The sequence below is a fragment of the Palaemon carinicauda genome, unplaced genomic scaffold (genome assembly GCF_036898095.1).
Source record: "Palaemon carinicauda isolate YSFRI2023 unplaced genomic scaffold, ASM3689809v2 scaffold141, whole genome shotgun sequence".
In the NCBI taxonomy this organism is placed as follows: Eukaryota; Metazoa; Arthropoda; class Malacostraca; order Decapoda; family Palaemonidae; genus Palaemon; species Palaemon carinicauda.
Window position 1 is genome coordinate 47,524 of NW_027168938.1, and position 24,604 is coordinate 72,127.

Sequence of the window (24,604 nt, forward strand, 5' to 3'; positions counted from 1 at the left end):
CTTCTGTAAAGCAGAGTAACACGAGATGCGCTGCTTTGAGATCCAGACAATTTACGTGGAACGACTTGTCTTCCTGTGACCATAGTCATGAGATTTGTTCCTTCTTTTCGAGAAGCATCTGAAATGATTCAGAAGTCTACAATAGAGTTGGAATCCGTAAAGGTGCTATCAGATCCCCCTCCTCTAAACACCCCGAGAGATCTGTTCTCCTGTCTCGTGGGATCTTCCAAAGGGCCGATAGTGAGTCTGAGGTCTGCGACCATTAGTGGCCACTGTACCGAGCGAAGGGTACCAGTTTCTGTATGCATGAAAGGGGACCCACAAGCTTCTGCTAGAAGTGAGCTGGAAGGAACTCCTGGAGAAAAGGTGTTACGGTCTGTCTAAAGATGGAAATACTCTGGCTTGGACCGTATCCATGTTCATGCCCAAGTACCATAGACGACATTGTGGGTCAAGTCTCGATTTCTCGTAATACAGCCGGATACCCACAGGTCGAAAAATTAGAAAAGAATCTAATTGGTGGATAAGACGAGATCTTGACTGCCAGTAGTGGCCAGTTGTCTAAGAGCATTATTCCCGTCGCGAGAGCCCATGAGGAGACTTAAGGTGAACAGGAGAGTGAACATCTGTGGGGCTGTTGACAGGCTGACATATAGCACCTTGAACTCCTAAGTTATCTCTGAAAATGAAACGCAGGTACTTCCTTGATCTTGCATGGCCTGCGCCACTGTGCAGCAGGTCTCCATCTCAAACAGAGTTTGAAGAACAAACTGCTTCAAGCAGGAAAGATCTACAACAGGTTTTCAACCTCACGACAATTTCTCCACTAGGAAGAGGTTGCAGAAGAAACCCGGGGACTTGTGTAAGACTTCCTCTATTGCTTCATTCTCCAACATAAGTGAAATTTCTTACTCCAAGAGCAGATCTTTTCGGGATCCCGTCAAATACAACGATGGGATCGTCGGAGTCGGAGTATGGGATAATGTAGGTCAACAGCTTGTAAACAGGATATGATACCCTGAGCGAAGAAATTCTATAGCCCTGGGATCTCCCCCGAAGAACTGGTACCTCGTCCAGTAATGTTGCAGGGGGTGCAGCATTCCCCTACAGGTGTTAAGTCTAAGGATCTACTGTCCCTAACGGGTACCTTGACGTCCTCGATTCCTGCAACCGGAGGGACGCACAGGTCATTTGTGTATCTCCGGACGCATGGAAAACTTGCATCAGCACTAGGAGCATATGACCAATCTTTCTGATATTTTTACACTTTAACCCCTTGCGAGGAGTCTGGAAGTGTTGATGATTTTCCAGGTGAAACTTTAATAGCTTCCTTTCTGGAGGAAAACTTACCATTTGAGTCTTCGAATGTTACTTGTAGCCCCAACTCACTATGGGATCTCACTGAGGAATAATATAACTTTGAAAGTTAAAGGAGTTGGTGATACCTGTTGTCCATTCGCAGAATGGTGCGAGGACAATGTTGGCTTGTTATTATTTATTAATTGATCTACATTAATGGGTGAATTCTGCATCATGGATGAGAAATCTGTTCCCCTGAGCTTAGCATACTCGGTGGGGATATTGATCTATTAGGATTTACAAACTCTTGGAGAAATTAACAGTTCCTCTAATAAATCCTGCTCTGGTTGGTTAATTAACGAGGTCAAATGATCCTAATCACTTAGAGCATTTGCCGTCTCACTAAGAATAATCGGAGATAACTCTTCAACATGTGTCTGTTTGATGAAGATGCCCGCATCCTTTGTTATCTGTGCCTCTGGGAATTCTGATAACGATAGGTAGAACAGGGAAAATTCAGGGCTCGTGAGAGATTTCTGCTTCTTGCCCTCTTTGGAGAAAGGAGTGGATGAACAATCCCTTTTAGCTTTCTTTACGACAGCTACTAAATTTCTCCCGTTGGGAAGATGAACATTCCCTACAGATTTTGCAAGTGGAAGACACGGAACACTTCTTACCATGACCCGCAGGCCATGGCAGGTTGTCATACATATTTAAGAAGCACTCGTGATCACATGAGCTGATAAGGAAAAAGAGAAGAGGGGTCAGCGGCCGAACAGACGTCAGTTGGTTGCAGCGGCCAAGAGTAAAGCGGGGACTTAGCCGCAGATTCCGTCAAGCCTACCCAGCTTGGGTGGGAATGGGAAAACCATACAATGTTACCAGATCCACAGGATTTCCTTAATTTTGGTTGTAGCTAAACGGCAATGCTGTAGAGTGTAACCCATATAAACAACGAGGGTTCGTATTTGCGAAAGAACAAACAGCATTGCATTAAGTAGACTTCTTATAACAGATCTTATGCTTTCAAAAAAGGCATTAAAGTAGAACAACTTTTCTGATCATGGTTACGTGAATGGCTCTGAGCATTGCATACAAAGCATCAACTTAACTCCGGCTAAAGTAACCTCAACACTTTAAAGTCGAGGATAGTACGGCTAAATACAGCGGGACGATGGTAACCATTGACAAGTTGTTCAATTGTTTGCCTTCATATACTAGACTAGAAGTGCAGCTTACATTAAATTGCAACCATGTGCATTTCACCTTGATTATTTTTTTACTAGAGCGTAAATTCTGTGTCGAGGCAACTCCTGGTAGATCTCAAACCAATCATGACCTAGCCTATGCTAGACTTACAAACAACCTTCACCTAGTCTAAACTCACAAAAAAAAAAAAGGGGAGCCTAGGGTTGTGATGGCCTGGTGAGAGCGTCCTTGTCTGGTGATTGCCAGACTGGGGTTCGAGTCTTGCTCAAACTCCTTAATTCCTTACCATCCTTGTGAGCTTAGGAAGGGGGTTTGAGGGAATCTATAGGTCCATCTGCTGAGTCATCAGCAGCCATTGCCTGGCCCTCCTTGGTCCTAGCTTGGATGGAGAGGAGGCTTGGGCACTGAGCATATGTCAGTCTCTAGGGTATGGTCCTGCTTGATAGGGCAAACGTCACTGCCCCTTGCCTCTGTCATTCCTAACCGGCCTTTAAAACCTTCAAGTATGACAGGTTTACTATACTTTAGTACAATGTTAAGAGACTGGAAAAAGGCATAATTGGCGGATAATGGTCACCTAGATACTTGAAGCTTCCATGACCTCTTACCACTGAATTAAATTTGAATGAGTTCCAACTTGATCTTAACCCCTGAGTTCGTAACAGGTGGTGCTGTTGTCCCAACTTAGATTTTTCCATTTTCTTTATTATTAGTTAGGACAATATTTTTCACATTAAATCAGAGGTGTTTTGACTGTCGAGTGACTTTTCTTGGCCAATCTTGCCTGCACATCTACTATTGCTACCTCCGTATCTGACAGTGACTCATTTGTAACAGTTCTACTTAAATACTCGTTTAGATAAGATACATTTAATGGTAATGGAAACATCCCAAACTGGTGACCATTTCCCTACTGGAGTAAATAGGAAGTGTTTGTGGCATGCTTCAAGGCATTTTGAACAGTTTAGATTATGTTAATCGATGTAAAAAAGCTCTTCACAAATTATCAAGACAACTTACACTATTATATACCTCTGAAAGTCTGAAGTTTCCGCTGGGAAGCCAGACGAGAAGTAAACACAGGGTTGCGAGTTGTCTTAGGTTAAGCTAAGAACACAGAGGTTGGGGTGTTAGTGGCGTGCTCCAAGGCATTTTGAACGGTTTCGATTATGTTAACTGATGTAAAAAAGCTCTTTACAAATTATAAAGACAACTTGCACTAGTATATACCTCTGAAAGTCTGAAGTTTCCGTTGGGAAGCCAGACGAGAAGTAAACACAGGGTTGCGAGTTGTCTTAGGGTAAACATAAGAACACAGAGCTTGGGGTGTTAGTAGCGTGCTCCAAGGCATTTTGAACGGTTTCGATTATGTTAACTGATGTAAAAAAGCTCTTCACAAATTATAAAGACAAGTTACACTATTATATACCTCTGAAAATCTCAAGTTTCTGCTGGGAAGCCAGACGAGACGTAAACACAGGGTTGCGAGTTGTCTTAGGGTAAGCTAAGAACACAGAGGTGGGGGGGGGGGCGCTTGCTAAGGATATGCAGCGTAACCAGTAGGTAAGGATTCACTGTACGTAATGTATTGATCAATTCATCAGCACTTTAGCGGCAAAACACTGAGCCAATCGACAGGCGCAGTAATTTGAAACAATCCAATCAGACCCCGCTTAACCTGGGAAATTGCCAGAGGACTTTTTTTTTATTCAATCAGAATCGAAACATTTTAAAATTTAAACAGGGTAATGGGAACATCAAACTTAGCGTGGAGATGCCCGTTCTAACTTCTTGGCCGCCAAGACGTAAGAATGGCAATGTTGACCTCCGAGAGTTACCAAGTTCGACGTGATACAAGAGATTCCTTTTACAAGTTGAACAATCTAAAGCTGGTGAGGTTATGAACTTCACCCAACCAAGGGAGTTTTTCTTCTTTGTCTGCATCTTTTCCCACTTATGTGGGGTCGATGTTTCTAACCAGCTTTCTCCATCTACCTCTGTCCCACACTTTATCATCGTTTAATCCCTTTGATCGAAGGTCATCCTTGATACAGTCTATTCACCTTCGCTTTGGTCTCCCTCTCCTTCTCGTTCCCTGTACCTCTATTTCCATCACCCTCCTCCCAATATACTGTTCATGGCACTGTTATGATAGCTCAAGCCAAAGGAATATTGCTAAATACGATGAAGTTTTTTTTAAATATCCTAATTATCTTGATGTTTTTGTCATCCTACCTTGCTTTGCATATGATGAACCGCAGAACACGCACCAGTCCATCTCATTCACCGACCGCCCCCTAAAAGAAAAAAATAAAATAAAATGACAATGAGGGTTGAATGTAGTTCGTTGGCACAGGCGTAAATTTTCTTATTACTTTGTAAATATCACCCACAAATGGCATTTAATACCGAATTCTATCTTGGGAATATATATCCACTTGGAATTCATTTAACGGTAACAGCTTCTGGCCGGGTGGAGATTCGAACCCCCACCTGTGTGGCTGGAAACTATGCCTACAGTGACTCTACCGAGTCACTCGGTAGAGTCACTGTAGGCATAGTTTCCAGCCACACAGGTGGGGGTTCGAATCTCCACCCGGCCAGAAGCTGTTACCGTTAAATGAATTCCAAGTGGATATATATTCCCAAGATAGAATTCGGTATTAAATGCCATTTGTGGGTGATATTTACATTGTTTAAAATCACGTGTGCTTGTGATATGTTCATTCTTATTACTTGTAAAATCAATATCTTTTACAGAATATGATTCGTGGTTACATTGCCATGAGTGTAACCGGTTAGCAAGCAAACACAGGGTGGCCTAAGAATATGTCTTCTAGGTTAGGATAAGTGGGGACCCTTGAGTTAGGCGGTGTTCTTGCGTACGAGGTTTTGTAGTATGACGGACATGGCCACGAACGACTGGAAATATGGAAAGAAAATTCCCAATTTCTGTGCACTCAAGAGGCCTTGGCCGTCTATATGCAAAGGCTCCATTATTCTTCAACACGGGACTAGGTAATGTGGCTCAAATTCATTTTAGTAGGGTAGTGCAGTATTAAATTGTTGGTAAAAAATCAGTTTAACTTTTGTATTACAGTAAACTAATTACATCTATTAAAATAGATTGTGATAACCTAACTTACCATATCCTATCTATTAAATATATAAAATGTATCCACCCTACTACAAACTAACCAATTCCCTTTTAAGATTTTGGGTTTTAAAAAAATCACAGCTTTTGGAAAATAAAAATTTCCACAAATTCTCATCAGAAACATTCAAATCACCAGTAAATACAATCAGAACACATTCACCTTAAAAAAAAAAAAGTAGTTTTTTTCCTAGGTTACATTACCCTGCAATACAGTAAAATAATACCAGACGATCTATGTACTAAAGCTTATTTTGAAGGGCCACTGTCCATATTAACTAATTATATGGACTTCCAAACATATATTCTCCTCCAAACCGTTCAAAATACACAGAAAACCTTTAGCCTTCGTTATTTAACCGGCAGAAATTCGGTAGACGACACAATGAAACCGAGTTTTAGTTCACTGAAAAGGTTTAAAATAACTTCTGAAGTTCTGGCAGTTCGCGCTCAATGTTATTGTTATTGTCGAAGGCTGGCGGTTTTGTTTACGTTTTCTGAAAACGTTTTCTACGACATTTTATGATTTAGTGGATATTTATAGATTATTATTTTTATATTTGAGCAATAATTATAATAATAATTTTATGATCTCTTAAAACATAAACTTTTTTAAATATTACCGTAATTTTATATTTGTAAACTTTTCTTAAAATGATGATAAATATCCAATTTTAATCACTGAACTCAACCAAAATCAACGACGATACGCCATTTAGGTTTGTGGTTAAGAATACGTTTACTACGATGATTTATGATATCATAAATAACTCTAAATTATCATTCTTACAATTGTGATTTAAATATAATTATTTAGTTATTTATTGAACTATCTTATTTATGTTTGAGTATTGATGTAGTTTTATTCCCAAAAGCTTTCTTTCAAATAATTGTAAATATCAACTATAATTAGTAAACGAAACCAAAAACAGACGGTCAGCTGGAGCAAATGAAAACACAACTCACTCCGTTCAAATATCTAAACTTGAACCTGTTTAAGTTTGTGTTTTGTGTTTGTTTCCTACGATAGTTTATGATTTTCCAAATATTTGGAGATTATTATTCGTATAAATATATCTTAATTCTAATACTTTATCTATATTTACATAAATAAATTTATATTCATATATTATTGTACAGTTATTTGCATTAACTATCGTTTAAATTATTCAAAATATTAATCTATAATAAACAAACTAACCCAAATAAAAACCATATGATTGGTGACACGAAATGGCGATCTTCGACAAAAGAAAGAAGAAAAGATATTTGCCATGAACATAAAATCACATTAAAGATTGAATATTATTTACTGGTTATTTCCTCTCATAGAAAGAAATAGTTTTACGTATACTTACTAGCTGGGTGTTCTCTCTCTCTCTCTCTCTCTCTCTCTCTCTCTCTCTCTCTCTCTCTCTCTCTCTCTCTCTCTCTCTCTCTCTCTCTCTTAGTAAAAAGAAAAAAAGGGAGCTACAGATGCACCAGCCACCCGTTGATATACTACTGCTAGTCAACATAATTGATAGGCGTATCCCTTCTCGTGTGCTAAGGTACCGAGTGAAGGACAAACCGTGGTTCAATAATGATTGTAGACGTGCTTTTTTGGAGAAGCAGGAGGCCTATCAACTTTGGAAGGGTAACAGATCAGATTTGACCTGGAACAACTATACTCAGCTTCGAGCTTTTGCTCAGAGAGTTTATGCCTCAACTGAAAAGGAGTACAATTTAACCATAAAAGAAACACTTTCTGGTACAACTCAGGAACATAAATGGTGGTCTACCCTTAAATCTGCACTCTTTGGTGTAGATGCAACAGTTCCTCCTTTACTTAAACCAGATGGCTCAGTCACTCACTGTCCAAAGGAAAAGGCAACCCTTTTGGCTGATGTTTTTGACAGTAAACAGAGTAATGAAAAACTTGAACTTCCTCATTCCTGTTTTCCTGAGGCTAAACTAACTAGTTTAGCTTTTCGATCTCGTGAGATTAAAGCTCTGTTGATGGACCTTGACGCTTATGGAGGTGTAGACCCAAATGGTATTTTTCCTTTGTTTTTTATAAAGACAGCAGATTTCTTAGCTCCAAAGTTATCTGTTATTTTGCGCAAGTTAGCAAGAAGAGGAGCTTTTAGCACTAGTTGGAGAATTGGTAATGTTACTCCTCTATGTAAATATGTTTGTGGTAGCTCAAGTCCCACTGATTACCGCCCAATTTCCATAACTCCCATATTATCTAAAGTTTTTGAACGTCTTCTGGCAAAACGTCTTAATAGGTTTGCTGAAGGTAATCATCTACTCCCTAGTTTGCAATTTGGTTTTCGTAAAGGCCTTGGAGCATGTGATGCCCTTCTTACAATCTCCAATGCTGTACAGAAATCCCTTGATTGTGGTCGGGAAGTTCGTATGATTGGCCTTGATTTTAGTGCTGCCTTTGACCGTGTTAATCATGAGGCCCTTGTTTTCAAACTGAAACAGTTGGGAGTGGGTGGGTCGTTTCTTAGCATTATTATTGATTTTTTAAGTAATAGATCTCAAAGAGTTGTTGTTGATGGGCACCATAGTGATTATAGGAATGTGATATCTGGTGTTCCACAGGGTAGTGTTCTTGGCCCATTACTTTTCATACTATATACACATGACATGTGGTTTGGCCTAGAAAACAAGCTTGTTGCATATGCAGATGATGCTACTCTCTTCGCATCAATTCCATCCCCTGAATGTAGATCTAGGGTTGGTGAATCCCTTAATAGAGATTTAGCTAGAATTAGTGCATGGTGCAAATTATGGGGTATGAAGTTGAATCCTAACAAAACTCAAAGTATGATTGTAAGTAGGTCAAGGACGGTGGTTCCTCAACATCCGGATCTCAGTATTGATAATGTTTCTTTAAATATGTATGACTCTTTCAAAATTTTAGGTGTGATTCTCAACAGTAAATTTACTTTTGAGAAACATATAAGGTCTGTGTCTTCTTCAATTTCACAAAAAATAGGCTTATTGAGAAAGTCTTTCAAGATTTTCGGTGATCAATCTATTCTGAAGAAGTGTTTTAATTCTTTCATTCTACCTTGTTTTGAGTATTGTTCTCCTGTCTGGTCTTCAGCTGCTGATTCTCATCTTAATTTGTTGGACAGAAACTTACGGTCTATTAAATTTCTTATTCCTGATCTAGATATTGATCTCTGGCACCGTCGTTCAATTAGTTCATTATGTATGTTGCATAAGATTTTTCACAACTCTGACCATCCTTTACATTCAGATCTCCCTGGACAATTCTATCCTGTTCGTAATACTAGGCAGGCAGTTAATTCTAATAGCCAGGCCTTCTCCATCACGAGGCTCAATACTACGCAGTACTCTAGAAGTTTTATTCCAGCTGTGACCAAGTTGTGGAATGATCTTCCTAATCGGGTGGTTGAATCAGTAGAACTTCAAAAGTTCAAAGTTGGAGCAAATGCTTTTTTGTTGACCAGGCAGACATAGTCTTTTTATAGTTTATTTATGACATATTTGTTTTTGATGTTGTTGATAGTTTATTATATGACATGTCTGTTTTGACGTTGTTTCTTATTTTAGAATGATTTATTGTTAATTTGTTCTCTTCATTTATTTATTTCCTTATTTCCTTTCCTCACTGAGCTATTTTTCCCTGTTGGAGCCCCTGGGCTTATAGCATCTTGCTTTTCCAACTAGGGTTGTAGCTTGGATAGTAATAATAATAATAATAATAATAATAATAATAATAATAATAATAATAATAGAGAATTATGGGGTCCTTTTATTGGCTAGACAGTACTACATTGGATCGTTCTCTCTGGTTACGGTTCATTATCCCTTTGCCTACACACACACACACACACCGAATAGTCTGGCCTATTCTTTACATATACTGCTCTTTCTCTGCACAGTAATTATTCAGAGGCCACTTTCCTCTCGGTAAGGGTAGAAGAGACTCTTTAGCTATGGTAAGCGGCTCTTCTAGGAGAAGGACACGCCAAAATCAAACCATTGTTCTCTGGTCTTGGGTAGTGCCATAGCCTCTGTATCATGGTCTTCCACTGTCTTGGGTTAAAGTTTTCTTGCTTGAAGGTACACTCGGGCACACTATTTTACATTCTTTCTCTTCCTCTTGTTTTGTTAAAGTTTTTCATAGTTTATATAGTAAATATTCATTTTAATGTTATTACTGTTCTTAAGATATTTAATTTTTCCTTGTTTCCCTTCCTCACTGGGCTATTTTCCCTGTTGGAGCTTATAGCATCCTGCTTTTCCAACTAGATTTTTTATGTTACTTTAAAATATTGTCAAACTATTACAGTAGATCGTAGAACGTTTGGTTAAAATTTGACGAAAACTTGGTCAGATTTCTCAAGCAGTAATGCATAAGTCGCAGGGTCTTGGGATATTCCAGTGTTCTGATTGGCTGTATTTTCTCAGTTGTGATTGGTTGTTACCTTCGCTTATTACGCCTAGGCAGACGTACACACGCACATCTAACATCGTAGCCTTAAGGGCAGTCAAGTATTCTCTCCGATATGACTTATTTATTTAACTATGCCCTTTAACAAGATCTAATATTTATTCATTATTAATTTATAACTATTCATAGTTTATTTCAATATAAAATTGTAAATTATAAGTCGTTATTTATCCAAAAGGAGTATAAGTTTTTCACACCACCTCAGCAGATTCATTCATAAAAATTACGTTTCTATGACGTCACATACAACCATCAATCAGAGCTCAGGACGAGTCAACCAATGAGAGGCCAGATATTTCCCGCTAAAAAATCCATAAGTCGAGAGGGTTCCTCCGACTTATGTGCTGCTGTTGACGAACTTTTCAAATTCACGCAAAAATCTCGTTCGATCTATTCAATGTTTTTTTTTTATTTCTTTATTCAAGCAATTAAAGGTTTTTCATTAAGTAATCACTCTCGATTAATATATATATTATCAAAACGATTTATAAAGAATGGCAGGGAATAAAGATAATTTATTTATTTCTTAAATCAAAGAATAAAAATCTCGAAGGAAATTCGGGCAGATTGCTCAAACACCAGCAACCCAGGGACCTTAGCGGGATAATCCAGTGCAATGATTGGCTGTATCTTCCTTAGCTGTGATTGGCTGCACCCATCGCTTGCTGCAGCTTCACAGACATACGCACGCACTCTCAAGATCGTAGCCAGAACACAGTTACGTATTCCTTCGAATATGACGTATTTATTTAACTTCTGTCCTTTGAGAAGATTTATCAATTGTGTATTAGTAATTTATTTCTTATTTTATGATAATTTTCATAAAATTTATAATTTATAAGTCATATTTTATATATTATAAGTATATGTTTTTTTTATGACTACCAGTGGATTTCATGACGTCATATACAATCAGCAATCAGAGCATAGGACGAATCAGCCAATGAGAGGCCAGATATTTTCCCGCTCAAAATGCATAAGGTGAGAGGGTTCCTTTGACTTATGAGCTGCTGTTGACGAATTAGTCAAATTCACTCGAGATTTTAGATCATCTTTTTTTAGCTGAGGATTTTCATCCTAATGTCCTTCCTATAAACATACGATTTGGTAACCATTTATTTGTTCAATTACTTAATACCATAAATGTAACTAAATACAAATTACATTCATGTACTGTAGTTCTTAAATTACATAACCTCGATATAATAATAGCATATGTTTGAATATCGAATAATAGCTACGTGTTTGTTACTCAATACTTCCAGCAAACAGAATTATCCCACTCTTGTTAACGTATGAAAGACGTATTCTTAATGAAAATAATGATCTATTAATCAGAATTTATTCATCTACTAGAATATATCATAAAAACATCTTATGAAGTATTGTTTCCATATATTTTCAAGAAAAGTTATCTCTAATTCCCATGAAAACTAAAAAAATCCAGCTAAGTCTTACCATTTTAAAGGTTTAGTGACATTTTAATAAGGAAATTCGGGTAGGTTTCTCAAACAGCAACTCATACAGACATACGCACGCACATCCAACATCGTAGCCAAAAGGACAGTCAAGTATTCTTTCCAATATGATGTTTTTATTCAACTATGCACTTTACCACGATCCAGTATTTATTTATTACTAGCTTATACCTATTCTTAGTTTATTTCAATATAAAATTGTAAATTATTAATAGTAATTTATCTAAAAGAAGTATAAGTTTTTTACACTAACCCAGCCAGATTCTTCCTTAGCTGTGATTGGTTGTCTTCGCTCATGCAGCTTTGCGGACATACGCACGCACTCTCAAGATCGTAGCCAGAACACAGTTACGTATTCCTTCGAATATGACGTATTTATTTAAGTTCTGTCCTTTAAAAAGATTAATTATTTATTAATTATTAATTTATTTATTATTTTGTTAATTTTGATAACACACATAATTTATGAGTCATAATATATATATATTATAAGTACAGATTTTTTACGATTACCAGTGGATTTTATGACGTCATATAATCCACCAATCAGAGCGTAGGAAGAATCAGCCAATGAGAGGCCAGACATTTTCCCGCTCAAAATGCATAAGGTGAGAGGGTTCCTTTGACTTATGAGCTGCTGTTGGCGAACTAGTCAAATTCATTCGAAATTTTTACCAAATCCCTTTCATCCTATTTCTTTATTTATTGTAATAATAACAACAAAAATTATATATTTAAGATACATTTTATTACTAAATATAGTTTTGAGTTTGTTTATATAAAATATACAATGTTTAAGTCTTAATTTATCTGAGATACAGTATTTACCCCTACCCTTTATGACCACATATTTCCTTAATAAAACGATGATTTGTTAAACATTTGTTCAATTACATTTTACCATGAATGTAACAAAATACGAATTACTGTCATGTTCTTACACTATTTAAGCTCGATATAATAATAGTATCTGTTTGAATATAAATATTAGCTACGTGTCACTCAGTCAAACCTTCTTCCTACTCAACCAGCAAACAGATCTTGACGTCTCAGACTCATTTTCTTCATAAAAATAATGAGCTAGTATAAGAATTTATTCCTTTTCTATAATATATCATAAAAAACATCTTATAAAGTATTGTTTCCATATATTTTGAAGAAAAGTTATCTCTAATACCCTTAAAAACGAAAAATCTTTTCAAATAGTGGCGGAAATTCGGGTAGGTTTCACAAACAGCAACGCAGACGTCCCGAGTTCTCTTACAAATTTATACTACGCGTCTAACATCGTAGCCAGAACTAAGTTAATTATTTCTTCAAAAATAACTTATTTTAATAGCTTATACTTCTGAACATGATTCAATATTTATTTTATTATGTAATTAACTCTATCATAAGTTTATTAAAATAAGAATTACAATTTTTTATTATTAACTTATTTAAAATAAGTATAGATATTTTACTACTGCTCAGTCGAGTTCATTCATAAAACTACGATTGTATGACGTCACATACAGCCACCAATCACAGCAGAGGATGAATTAGCCAATGAGAGGCTAGATATTTTCCCGCTAAAAATCCATAAGGCGAGAGGGTTCCTCCGACTTATGGGCTGCTGTTGACGAAAAAGTCAGATTTACTGACGATTTCGGGCAAACGCTCTAGCTAATGAGTTTTTTTTCATCCTATCTTTCTTTCTTTTTTTCCACATATGATAAAATAACAATTGTATGTATCTAAAGATCAATTTTATTACGAGATGATTGTTTTCGAGTTTAATTAATAAAATTTGCAACTTTAAGCAATAGTTTATCTGAAAGAATATATATATTATAAATAACCCTTACGATGACGTATTTCTTAATTAATGATTCAATTAAATGATCTGTTCAATATATTTAACTCGATATGATGATAATAAATCTATGCTGTATCAACGTAATTACGAAAATTTGGACAGCTTTCTCAAACAGCAACTCATATATATTGGTTACTGATTTCATTTACTACGACTTCAGACACACACAAACGCACTTACATATAACATCGTAGCCAAAACGAGGGTCAATTATTCCTTCAAATATGACAAATTTATTAAACTTATAAACTTTATTAAGATCTATTATTTATTTATTTAAAAAATGAATACTTTTAAAAAGATTATTTTAGTTAAATACAAATTTTTAAGGGCTAAATATTTTGAAATATGTATAGGTATAACGTCACTGGGCCTTCGACGCAACATTCATTCATAAATACGAGCGTGTGAAGTCACACTACAACCAGCCAATCAGACTGCAGATATTTCCCGGTATAAATGCATAAGACGAGAGAGTTCCTTTGAGTTAATGGGGTGCAGTTAACAAACTAGTCAAATTGACTTAAGAATTTTGTAAGGCATCCCTTGTAATGAAGACAAGATTATATATATATGCTCAACTTAAAAGCAAATTTCAGGGGAAAATATGAAGATAATTTGTGTGACCTGTGCTAAGATGAAGATACTACCGAACATTTATTTTTATGCCCAAATTAGGACGGCTAAAGAATGTAGAAATAAGTTTAGGTACGCTGAAAAAATCCTAGCAGGGATCTGGCTGCATTTATAGGTAAGGCAATGCATATAAAAGAAGAATTTAAGAAATCCAAACTGACCACAATAGGTTGCCAAAACTGATGATAGCAAGGTGTTATCCTATCTAATTTTAAGGTAGAAGGGAATAAAAGTACAGATTGAGAATCTCTTCGCGGTATTAATTTATTTAAGTTATTAATTTATTAATAAGAATAAGCTTAGAGGCTTTGCACCTATCAATGATAGTGGCCGCAAACTTATTTTGCGGAGTGAGCAATAAGGAACCAGGAAGGAACCAGGAACCTGAACCTGAACAGATGATTAGACCAAAACATAACAAACAATCTATAAAATAAATATCATTTGGGAAAATATCAATAAATATGTTTTAATATTATTATTTTTATTGCTAATATTATAATAAGTAATAGTATTTTGAATAAAACAATGAATATATGTATAAAATTTCTCAATTATAAAACAGAACGCAACCTAAACCACTTTCTTGTTCAACAGACGACGCCCATAAATGTAAACAAAGTGAGTGAGGAGGGGTGCCATTCGTACGATAATTATCATACATGTACGATTATTTTAGGTCTAGTACGATGTACGATACATAACTTATGTATATACATATATGTGTTTGTGTGTTTGATTAAACAATTATACTAAAATATTTTGAAATAAGTCAATCATGTAACTCTTAAATAATTATTTTGAAAGTGTGTACGATAATTTTGGTTGAAAAACGACAATTTTAAGGCTCATGTAGGATAATCCAGTCGAAATAATCTGGCAACCCTGTGAGTGAGGACTGACTCCTGAGGAGGCTGACGCCACGCTGTTTAATTCAACTTTAAGGGTAATATTAACATCTTAACTTATGCGATGGTTAAATATATATATATTTATTTTTTTCTTTATCAACACAATACTCACAAAACTCATTCTTTTTATTCGTCAACCTAGTCATTAGGTAATTTTGGTATTTTATGCCCTTTTCAGCATCCTGCGTAATTCCTAGGGACACGTTTGAAACGTGATTGAAATAATTACATGCATATATTTGGGATTTTGTGTGTGAAATTTAAGAGCTATAATTCCGTCTGTCCTGTTAATGATTGTCCCAAAACTATGGTGTATGTAGGATAGCGGCCACCTGCATGTACGGCTAACTTAGAATACGGCATTAGTTAAGTAGGTAAGGACATAGCTTGTAGGTTAGGTTAGGGGGAAAAGTTTAGGTAAGTTGATGTCCATTATTAACACAAGAGGAACTGGTCGCTGATATACAAAGGCACCAACCATTACTTCCTTTGCAAATAAAGTTAATAAGATATACCCCAATATATCCTACAGTAATGGGGCCAGTCAGTGGGAACCATGGGTTCAGGGATTAATGGTAAAACTAACTTTTTTTTCTATATACGTTATTCTCTGGGACGCATAATAAATCCACGAAAAATTGCACAGAATATGGGGATACTCTTCCCCTGAAATGTATATTTCATTCATTAGGTCATGTCTTGTGAGTTGGAGGTTTCGGAGCCTTTGTATATCAGCGGCCAGTTCCTCCAGCGAGCATAAAATATAGACACCGACTAAACTAAACTGACCTCTCTATGACAAAAATTAAGGCTGTTCGAGCAATTTAAAAAGAAATATACTGTAAAATGTGCTTGAATAAAAATAACCACTTGGGGTTAAGGGTTGGAAAGTTCCAAATAGCCTGGGGGTAAAAGGGTTAAGTAATGAGGCCATGCCCTTTTAATCTATATTAAGTGGGTGTGACCAGGTTATTTAAGTTTCCTTTATTTTATTATACCTGTGTTCCACCGACCTAAACCTGTGTCGTCTTATGAGGTTACTATAGGAGAGGTGTAGCTCCCCCCCTGTAAGAATACTCAGCTCTCTTAGGTAAGGTTAGGTTAGGTTGAATTTGATACAGCTTGAGATTTGCCTACGTACTGTAGTAGAAATCAATTCATACAATATATACTGTACTGAAAAAGATTGTCTCACACAGAAGTAAACTTAAGTCAACTGAAATCTTATGTAATATAGACTTTTATTCAAATCTGTATTTTGTTCCTACATGAGTACAAACGCTTGTCGTTTAATATGGATATGATATCAGCAAAGTTGGAACTTGGGTGTTAAAATTTTCAATATTAAACTTAGCCGGTGATCATATAAGCTGTCAGCTCTGCTGCCCGACAGAAAAACCTAAGGACAAAATACGCCAGCGATCGCTATACAGGTGGGGGTGTACATCAACAGCGCCATCTGTCGAGCAGGTACTCAAGTACTCCATGTAAACACAGAACCAATTTTCTCTCTGTCGTGCCACTGGCAAGACCTACTAAATACGCTGTTGCTTACTGGATTGATTTTCACAGATTTTGGTGAAGTACTCATTTCTAGTTTTTAGCTTTCGCTTTGCAGAGGTTATCTTCAATACTTCCTTGCATTCTTTGATTGAATTTTGGATTATTTGTTGACGACTTGGATAGATTTTGAATTTCCCCTTTGACTAATTCAAGATGGCTGACCCTTCTCAAGTCCCTAAATACAGGAAGTGTAGTGCTAGGGACTGTTCAAGGCGTCTTCCGAAGGCCTCTATCGATCCTCACACCATTTGTTCCAATTGTCGGGGTAAATCCTGTCAATGGGAAGATCGGTGTGAGGAATGCGTTGGGCTTTCGGAATTCAATTTTCTCGAATTCCTTAAATATTCACGTAGGCTAGAGAGAGATAGAGTCAGGAGGAGTTCATCTCGCTCAGTTGATTTTTCCTCTCCCCATGCCCCACAACCTATTCCTTCCCCTGTAGTGGTTGCTCCTGATCCCCCTTCTAGCACTCAACAACCTTCGATGGCAGATATGATGCGTGCCATCCAGGCTCTGGGTGAGAGAGTCGAGTCATTGGCGAGTGACCGTAACCAACTCATGGCAGATGTCAGGGAGTTGAAGGGTAAGAGTGCAGTGGGTAGTGACCTAGTGAGTGGAAGTGTTGTGAAAAGTGTTAGTGTTGCGCTTGAGGGTGCGTCTGTTCGTGCCTGTCGTCCTCCCAGTCCGGGACCTCTTGCAAGCTCCCAAGCCCAGGGGAGAAGCAATGTCGTACGACCAAAGGGTTCGACAGGCTTTAATCAGCGGACAGACGTTCCCTCCGTGGTTTCGGACGTATCTTGCCAAGATCGTCCCACCCACAAGAAGACGAGAGAGCCCATTCATTCCTCGTCTGCGGAAGATGTTTCTCGGCAGAAACAATGGACCAAGGTCTCACGACCTCTCAAACGCAAGGTCCCTTCCGCGCAAGTCCAACGGCCCAGTTGTAGCCACTGGGTCAGTTCGGACTCGCTGCGGTCTTCAGATGACTGCACACCTCCTAAGAGAGGCAAAGCGGTACCGCAACAGGCAGTAACACCGTCTGTTGCCGCACCTGCTACTGTAGACCCTAAGTGGGCTTTGCTGCAGACCATGCAGACACAGTTGTCTTCGTTAATGCAGGACTTTCGTGCGGAGAAGGTTGACGCTGCACCCGTTAGCCTACAACCAACCACGGTTGTGCGTCCAGTTGACGCTGAGGCTACCTTCTCCCGCACTCCAGCTGTGAGAGTCCCGCCACCCATGCGCACTGTACCCTGCCAGCCGCATGTTGACGTTCGCCGACGCACGGAACCCTCCGTTGACGTTCGCGAGTTACAACAACAACAACCTAAGTTGTTTTGTTTTGACGCGGTGCGTCAACCTCCGCAACCCACTGTGGTTACCCCTACTCGCCCACAGCAGACTATACAGTCGGGAGTAGACGCTTTGCGCCACCGCGCAGCTATGGTTGTTGCCTGCTCTCAGACTGACCAACAGTTCCATGACGTTGCGTCCAGTGCAGTCACGCATGCACCCGTGCTGCCGGACTCAGCTGACCAGCCAATGCCTACTCCTTTGCCGCTTCCTCTTCAGCTTTCAGACGATGGACTCTCTGATGATGACGACGCTGCACACCTTGACGACCCGCACACGGACATCGACGAACCCAAGACCACGCCTCCCTCCCTGGACTTTAGAAAAGTACTTGCACTGTTCAAGGACTTATATCCAGATCAGTTTGTTTCTGCGGCCCCACGCTCACCTCCATCTGAGTTCGCTTTAGGCACGCAGTCATCTGCGCCTGCCTTTACGAAGCTCGTCCTCGCCCGCTCGTCCAAGAGAGCTTTAAGGGTGTTGGGTGATTGGATGCAGTCCAAAAAGCACCTGGGGAAGACAGCATTCTTGTTTCCCCCTGCGAAACTCGTTTCCAGATCGAGCGTCTGGTATGCCACGGGAGAAGTTCTCGGCTTGGGAGTTCCTGCCTCTGCCCAGGGCGACTTCTCAAGTCTAGTAGACTCTCCCCGCAGGCTGGCAATGAGACGCTCCAAGATTTGTTGGACTCCTTCAGATTTAGATCATCTGATGAAAGGAGTGTTCAGAGCGTTCGAAGTGTTCAACTTTTTGGACTGGTGTTTGGGAGCGTTGAGCAGGAAGACCTCCCCTTCTGACAAGGAAACTTCCATGCTCATTATGTCCTGCATGGACAAGGCCATACGGGACGGTTCCAGTGAGCTTGCGGCTTCGTTCGTTTCCGGGGTCCTCAAGAAACGAGAAAACCTTTGCTCCTTCTTGTCAGCTGGAGTAACTCAATGTCAGAGGTCGGAGCTTATGTTTGCCCCTCTCTCGAAGTGCCTTTTCCCAGAGGAGTTGATCAAGGAGATTGCTGCCTCCTTGATTCAAAAAGACACGCATGACCTAGTTGCGTCATCTGCACGCAAAGCCACCCCTTTGCCTTCCGTGTCTAGACCCAGGGTGGATACTCCAGCGTCAAGATTCATTCCGCCCTTTCGTGGCAGAGCCTCCAGCAGAGGAGGTGCTCGTGCCGAAGGGAAACGTGGGAGCAAGAAGAAAGGTACCAAGTCCTTTAGAGGCAGAGTCTGACTGCCACATTCTTCAGACAGCAGTGGGAGCCAGACTCAAGAACTACTGGCAGTCCTGGGAGAACAGGGGCGCAGATGCACAATCTGTGAAGTTGCTCAGAGAGGGGTACAAGATCCCATTCTTGCGCAAGCCCCCTCTAGCAACGACTCCCATCGACCTCTCTCCCAGGTACAGAGAGGAGGACAAGCGACTAGCTTTGAAGCAAGAGGTGTCTCTCTTACTAGAAAAGGGAGCGGTAGTCAAAGTCCGGGACCATCAATCCCCGGGCTTCTACAACCGTCTCTTCTTAGTGGTAAAGAAGACAGGAGGGTGGAGACCGGTGCTAGACGTCAGTGCTCTGAATGTCTTTGTCACCAAGCAGACGTTCGCCATGGAGACGGCAAAGTCTGTTCTAGCAGCGGTCAGGAAGGAAGACTGGATGGTCTCTTTAGACCTCAAGGACGCTTACTTTCACGTCCCCATCCACCCAGATTCCCAACCTTTTCTAAGGTTCGTTTACGGGAAGGTTGTCTACCAATTTCAAGCCCTGTGCTTTGGCCTAAGCACGGCGCCTCTTGTCTTTACGAAACTGATGAGGAATATTGCCAAATTCCTGCATTTAGCAGACATCAGAGCCTCCCTCTATTTGGACGACTGGCTTTTAAGAGCTTCGTCCAGTCGTCGCTGTCTGGAGAATCTAAAGTGGACTCTAGATCTGACCAAGGAATTGGGTCTCCTGGTCAATATGGAAAAGTCCCAACTGGTCCCATCCCAAACTATAGTGTACCTAGGGATGGAGATTCACAGTCAAGCTTTTCGGGCTTTTCCGTCGGCCCCCAGAATAAGTCAAGCCCAAGGATGCATCCAGAACATGCTAATGAAGGACCGATGTTCAGTCAGACAGTGGATGAGTCTGATAGGGACGCTTTCATCACTGGACCAGTTCATTGCGTTAGGGAGACTGCACCTCCGTCCCCTTCAATTTCACCTGGCTGTTCACTGGAGAAAGGACAAGACGCTAGAAGCGGTCTCGATCCCTATTTCCGAGAAGATGAAGTCATCACTGACCTGGTGGAAGGACAACATCAACCTCAGAGAGGGTCTGCCACTGACTGTTCAGACCCCCAACCACGTTCTCTTCTCGGACGCATCGGACACGGGCTGGGGTGCGACATTAGACGTTCGGGAATGCTCGGGCACCTGGAACGCGGAGCAAAGAGCGTTACATATCAACTGCAAGGAGCTACTGGCAGTTCATCTGGCCTTGAAAAGCTTCAAGTCCCTCCTTCTAGGAAAGGTGGTGGAGGTGAACTCCGACAACACCACGGCCTTGGCGTACATCTCCAAGCAAGGAGGGACCCATTCTCTGAAGTTGTACGAGATCGCAAGGGACCTCCTCACCTGGTCAAGAGATCTAAACCTGTCTCTAGTAACGAGGTTCATTCAAGGCAACATGAATGTCATGGCGGACCGCCTCAGTCGGAAGGGTCAAATCATCCCAACAGAATGGACCCTTCACAAGAATGTATGCAAGAGACTTTGGGCCACATGGGGCCAACCTACCATAGATCTCTTTGCAACCTCAATGACCAAGAGGCTCCCAAATTATTGCTCGCCAATCCCGGACCCAGCAGCAGTTCATATAGATGCCTTTCTACTGGATTGGTCCCATCTAGACCTTTATGCATTTCCCCCGTTCAAGATTGTCAACAAGGTACTGCAGAAGTTCGCCTCTCACGAAGGGACAAGGTTGACGTTGGTTGCTCCCCTCTGGCCCGCGAGAGAATGGTTCACCGAGGTACTGCAATGGCTAGTGGACGTTCCCAGAACACTTCCGCTAAGAGTGGACCTTCTACGTCAGCCACACGTAAAGAAGGTACACCCAAGCCTCCACGCTCTTCGTCTGACTGCCTTCAGACTATCGAAAGACTCTCAAGAGCTAGAGGCTTTTCGAAGGAGGCAGCCAGGGCGATTGCTAGAGCAAGGAGGACATCCACTCTTAGAGTCTACCAGTCGAAGTGGGAAGTCTTCCAAAGCTGGTGCAAATCAGTATCAGTATCCTCAACCAGTACCTCTGTAACTCAAATAGCTGACTTCCTTTTATATCTGAGGAAGGAAAGATCTCTTTCAGCTCCCACGATCAAGGGTTACAGAAGCATGTTGGCAGCAGTCTTCCGTCACAGAGGCTTAGATCTTTCCAACAACAAAGATCTACAGGACCTCCTTAAGTCTTTTGAGACCTCGAAGGAGCGTCGTTTGGCCACACCAGGTTGGAATTTAGACGTGGTACTAAGATTCCTTATGTCAGAAAGGTTCGATCCGCTACAATCAGCCTCCTTTAAAGATCTCACTTTAAAGACTCTTTTCCTCGTCTGCTTAGCTACAGCTAAAAGAGTCAGTGAGATACACGCCTTCAGCAGGAACATCGGATTTTCATCTGAAACAGCTACATGTTCTTTGCAGCTTGGTTTTCTAGCCAAAAACGAACTACCTTCTCGTCCTTGGCCGAAATCGTTCGATATTCCAAGCCTTTCTAATTTGGTTGGAAATGAACTAGAAAGAGTCTTGTGCCCTGTTAGAGCTCTTAAGTTCTATTTAAAACGAACTAAACCTTTACGAGGACAGTCAGAAGCTTTATGGTGTGCTATTAAGAAACCTTCTTTACCTATGTCGAAGAATGCAGTTCCCTATTATATTAGACTGTTGATACGAGAAGCTCATTCCCATCTGAATGAGGAAGACCATGCTTTGCTGAAGGTAAGGACACATGAAGTTAGAGCTGTCGCAACTTCAGTGGCCTTCAAACAAAACAGATCTCTGCAGAGTATAATGGACGCAACCTATTGGAGAAGCAAGTCAGTGTTCGCGTCTTTTTATCTTAAAGATGTCCAGTCTCTTTACGAGAACTGCTACACCCTGGGACCATTCGTAGCAGCGAGTGCAGTAGTGGGTGAGGGCTCAACCACTACATTCCCCTAATTCCATAACCTTTTTAATCTTTCTCTTGAAATGTTTTTTATTGTTGTTTTTGGGTTGTCCGGAAGGCTAAGAAGCCTTTCGCATCCTGGTTGATTTGGCGGGTGGTCAAATTCTTTTCCTGAGAAGCGCCTAGATTAGAGGTTTTGATGAGGTCCTTTAGTATGGGTTGCAACCCTTGATACTTCAGATCCTAGGAGTCGCACAGCATCCTATGAGGATCGCGAGGCTCAGTAAGGAAGACGTACTTAAAAAGGCAGAGTAATTGTTCAAGTCGACTTCCTTACCAGGTACTTATTTATTTTGTTTGTTATTTTGAATAACTGCTAAAATGAAATACAAAATACTTAGCTCTTAATAATGTAAACATGTAATGCTGGTCTCTACCCACCCCCCTGGGTGTGAATCAGCTTATATGATCACCGGCTAAGTTTAATATTGAAAAATGTTATTTTTATTAATAAAATAAATTTTTGAATATACTTACCCAGTGATCATATATTAAAGGACCCTCCCTTCCTCCCCAATAGAGACCCAGTGGACCGAGGAGAAAATTGGTTCTGTGTTTACATGGAGTACTTGAGTACCTGCTCGACAGATGGCGCTGTTGATGTACACCCCCACCTGTATAGCGATCGCTGGCGTATTTTGTCCTTAGGTTTTTCTGTCGGGCAGCAGAGCTGACAGCTTATATGATCACCAGGTAAGTATATTCAAAAATTTATTTTATTAATAAAAATAACATATTTATATTCGGTCATGTGGCTGATAAAGAAAAGCCTTTTCGCTCTAAATCCCATAAAATCAGCTGATGAAGAAAAATTGTTTAATATTTAACCCTTTAAGAGGAAATTAGTCATCAAAAAGTTAGTTGCATAATTTAATAAAGGCTTGTTTGTATATTCTTGGAATTAGTTTTATGCTATGCTAATATATACGGCCCCTCATAAGCCACATTAATACTGTACTATACTATTGTTCATTTAACCCTTTTACCCCCGGGGTATTTGGAAATTTCCAACCCTTAATCCCCAAGGGGTTATTTTTTTCCCAGCACATTTTGCAGTATATTGTCTTTAAATTGCTCTAACAGCCTTAATTTTTGTCATAGAAAGGTCAGGTTTGTCTCATTCTCTTGGAAAATGCCTGAATTTTCTCAAAAAATTATCCAAAAATATGAAAAACTAATTTTTATAGCATTTTTTTGCAAGGACGTACCGGTACGTCCATGGGGGTAAAGTGATGGCTTTTGTGAAACGTACCAGTACGTCCTTTGGGGGTAAAAGGGTTAAGCTGTTTTGTATGTGTGTTTTCTAATTTTTCTGTATATTCCAGGTTACTTGTTAAATATGATCCAGCAAGATATGAACTTTTATGCCAGTGAAGTAACCTAACCCAAGCTAGTTTTGGAAAGGGACATACAAGTAATGTTTGCAAGAACATTAATTTTTTATGATGGCTCAATAACGGTGTATTCGGTGTTCTGAAGAAAGAACAGGTAAATATAATCGATCAGTAAGTAGCTGATGTTTTTATTCTTTCAATAAAAATATACATTTAGCAATTAAATCCTCGTTAAAATGGAAATTTCTTATTGCTTTTGTACAATACTAAATGACCATGATGTATTTTGTCATATATCATGTTGAATTTGGAACCACTTTATTTTAATTCTCTATACTATAAATTCCATTGCAAGATAAGGTTTGTGTTCTACTTTACATTGTGGTGATTTTAAAAATATTTTCTATTATTTGATGACTAGCATAGTTGTATTCTAGATTTATACAGTACTGTATACTATGTGAATAAGTACAGATCAAGTGCTCTATTTACTGTAGTACAGGACAGTGATACAGTATTGTTATAGGGATTAATTACGGTTTTTAGGTACAGTATAGTGAATTACTTTGAGGTATGGGTTGATGATATGCCTGATGTGTAAGGGATGAAGCATTTGGCCTTAACCCTTTTACCCCCAAAGGACGTACTGGTACGTTTCACAAAAGCCATCCCTTTACCCCCATGGACGTACCGGTACGTCCTCGCAAAAAATGCTATAAGATTCAATTTTTTCATATTTTTGATAATTTTTTGAGAAAATTCAGGCATTTTCCAAGAGAATGAGACCAACCTGACCTCTCTATGACAAAAATTAAGGCTGTTAGAGCAATTTGAAAAAAATATACTGCAAAATGTGCTGGGAAAAAAATAGCCCCTTGGGGGTTAAGGGTTGGAAATTTCCAAATATCCTGGGGGTTAAAGGGTTAATAGACTGCATTGTTGGTGTTGATACCCTGGCTTTTTGAGCTATAGGGATCTACTTAAAGGATGGTTTTAAGACAGTCATAGCCATATTTATTGGGGATGGTCCTGGTGTTACAGATATATAAAAAATGACAGCACAACGGAAAAGTGAGTCCTTGGTGGAGTTCCTTGGGGGTTAAGGGTTGGAAATTTCCAAATAGCCTGGGGGTAAAAGAT

General features: G+C 39.6%; 1 long non-coding RNA gene across 2 annotated transcripts in view; it reads left to right on the forward strand.

The window, feature by feature from the left end:
* Nucleotides 1-15,002: 15,002 nt before the first annotated feature.
* LOC137635561 (uncharacterized) overlaps nucleotides 15,003-24,604 on the forward strand; it is a 45,871-nt gene continuing 36,269 nt past the window's right edge. For both annotated transcript variants that reach the window (XR_011042717.1, XR_011042718.1), the window contains exons 1-2: nucleotides 15,003-15,057; nucleotides 23,456-23,618. This is a non-coding gene — a long non-coding RNA (uncharacterized lncRNA). The remainder of the gene's footprint in view (nucleotides 15,058-23,455; nucleotides 23,619-24,604) is intronic.